Source organism: Bison bison, unplaced genomic scaffold (assembly GCF_000754665.1).
Source record: "Bison bison bison isolate TAMUID 2011002044 unplaced genomic scaffold, Bison_UMD1.0 scf7180017864506, whole genome shotgun sequence".
Classification (NCBI taxonomy): Eukaryota; Metazoa; Chordata; class Mammalia; order Artiodactyla; family Bovidae; genus Bison; species Bison bison.
Genome location: NW_011495063.1, coordinates 1,530,844 through 1,533,438, shown reverse-complemented (window position 1 = coordinate 1,533,438; position 2,595 = coordinate 1,530,844). Strand labels below are relative to the sequence as shown.

At 45.2% G+C, this 2,595-nt stretch overlaps 1 protein-coding gene across 4 annotated transcripts in view; it reads left to right on the top strand.

The window, feature by feature from the left end:
- Nucleotides 1-1,974, top strand: part of TMEM218 (transmembrane protein 218) — a 17,319-nt gene extending 15,345 nt beyond the window's left edge. The window contains exons 5-6 of one of the 4 annotated variants that reach the window (XR_824295.1): nt 849-990; nt 1,386-1,974. The gene's annotated coding sequence lies outside the window, so the exon portion shown is untranslated. Of the gene's footprint in view, nt 1-848 lie in introns of all 4 variants that reach the window. The other 3 variants (XR_824294.1, XR_824296.1, XR_824293.1) reach the window with 3 other exon arrangements.
- Nucleotides 1,975-2,595: the final 621 nt, after the last annotated feature.

The window sequence follows — 2,595 nt, the reverse complement described above, 5'->3', positions numbered from 1 at the left end:
GACAAGCCTGTGTGTTCAGGGCAAAAATATACTTTTGTACAAAGGGTATTTTAGCTCAGCCTGCCTTCTGTAGATCCCATAACTACCAGCAGTGGTGAAGAGAATGATGGATCACTTTATATCTTTATGCTCAAAGCAATCATGTCCAACCCTTAAGAAAAAAAAAAAACCCACAGGATTGGGATAAGAAATAGAAGGCTGAGAGGGCACAAAATCACAAAATGAATTTCGCTAAGTTCTATGGGGGGGACCCCCAATAATCAATGGTTAATATCATTCCCCTTGTGCTCAGGCCTTCCTGGAGACAGACTTAGAGGGTGTCCCTTAAATACAAACAGAAATCATCTCAGTGTCCCCATTCGTTGCTCTATGATCAAGGCCTCAGCACGGGTTGTGCTACCCAGAGGGAATCCTGTGGCAAAGAAACTGGTGATCCCACTGTTTGGGAGGTGGGAGGAGAGCAATTCAGGGCTTCTGTGCAAGAAAACAGGTTATTTCAGTTCAGTTCAATTCAGTCACTCAGTTGTGTCTGACTCTTTGTGACCCCATGGACTGCAGCATAGCCTCTTTTTTTTTTTTTTAATTTTATTTAATTTTTAAACTTTACATAATTGTATTAGTTTTGCCAAATATCAAAATGAATCCACCACAGGTATACATGTGTTCCCCATCCTGAACCCTCCTCCCTCCTCCCTCCCCATACCATCCCTCTGGGTCGTCCCAGTGCACTAGCCCCAAGCATCCAGTATCGTGCATCGAACCTGGACTGGCATCTCGTTTCATACATGATATTTTACATGTTTCAATGCCATTCTCTCAAATCTTCCCACCCTCTCCCTCTCCCACAGAGTCCATAAGACTGTTCTATACATCACTGTCTCTTTTGCTGGCATAGCCTCTTAAAATTGTATCCTGACAAAGACCACATCAGCACATTACCCCGCACTGATCCACTAGATGGCGCTGTCTCAAGCTGGCAGAACACACCAGGTAATTTTTTGACAAGTTCTTTCTGTGTCTCATAAAATAGAGGTAAAGCTAACATTCTTTACTGATGCGCAGTATCAGATATTTAACCTAAAAATTCACCAGAGTTATTGTGCGCTGTTGCGTTGCTAGGAAATGTACTACCATTCACCCACGTTGCACACAGCAGGTGTCTCGGAGCTCATTGTGTGCTCACAGAACGTGAAGCGTGGTCCTTGTGGAGTAAATCCACTCGAGAACGAGGCTCTGAGGCTTCTCGGCTGCCTTCCTGACTCCGTCCCGGGATAAAGACGTCCAAATCATTTCTAAATGTTTTTACTCTCACATAAAGTAAGCCATTTCTTGTTCTGTTCTCTGAGACAGACTTTTCTATCAACTCTGTCCTGTCATTGCTGCAGTTGAACGATTTTGTTTTGCTTTGATTTGCATCGATGGGTCCAGCAACGTGCTGTGGGGACGTCCCTGGTGGCCCAGTGGTTACAGAATCCGACTGCCAATGCAGGGGACACAGGTTCAATCCCTGATCCAGGACGATCCCACATGCCGCGGAGCAGCAGAGCCCATGTGCCACTCAGTTGGCCCGTGTGCCACTGCTGAAGCCACTGCAACGAGAAGTCCTGGTACCCCAACGAAGAGTAGCCCCCACTCAGCAACAAAGACTCGGCACAACCAAAAATAAATAAAAATACAAAAGAAACCTGCTGCAGTTATTTCACAGGTGAGAGACAAGCAGAGAGATAAGGGGATTGTAAAAAGTTGCACAAGTAGTAACGAGGCTCCCACTTGACACTGGGATCCTGGTATCTCATTTCTCAAAACAGTTTAATGATCAGTTTTGGCTTTCAGGCAACTCCTTATTTTTCCATTGGCTAATATTATTTCCTAACTACTTATACCCACCATTCCTGTGACCCATATCCAAAACAGATAAGTGAAAAGTGAAAATGAAGTCGCTCAGTGGTGTCCGACTCTTTGGGACCGCATGGACTGTAGCCTATCAGGCTCCTCCGTCTATGGAATTTTCCAGGCAAGAGTGCTGGAGTGGATTGCCATTTCCTTCTCCAGGGGATCTTCCCAACCCAGGATTCAAACCCGGGTCTCCCGCATTGCAGGCAGATGCTTTACCGTCTGAGCCACCAGGGAAGCCCATCAAAACAGGTAAAGGTCTCATTAAAGAATTCCTAATTAACACTTAAGTGTTAGTCACCCAGTCGTGTCCGACTCTGTGCCCACCAGGCTCCTCTGTCCGTGGGATTCTCCAGGCAAGAATACTGGAGTGGATTGCCATTTCCTTCTCCAGGAGATCTTCCTTCCAGGGATCAAACCTGGGGCTCCTGCATTGCAGGCAGATTCTTTACCGTCTGAGCTGCCAGGGAAGCTCAACCAGTTAACATTTCTAGTACAAATAAAAAACATTTTATCAGGACTTCTTGGCATGCAGTTTTAAATATTTGGTTCTTACCACATAGGAGCAACTTTTCAGACGTTGGAATGGGAACCGCATGGGTATGAATCTAAAGAAGTGATTATCCTCACAGGAGCATAAAAACTCAGGATTGGAAGAGATTTTATCACCCACAGAATTCAACCTTTCATCTCTATTTCCAG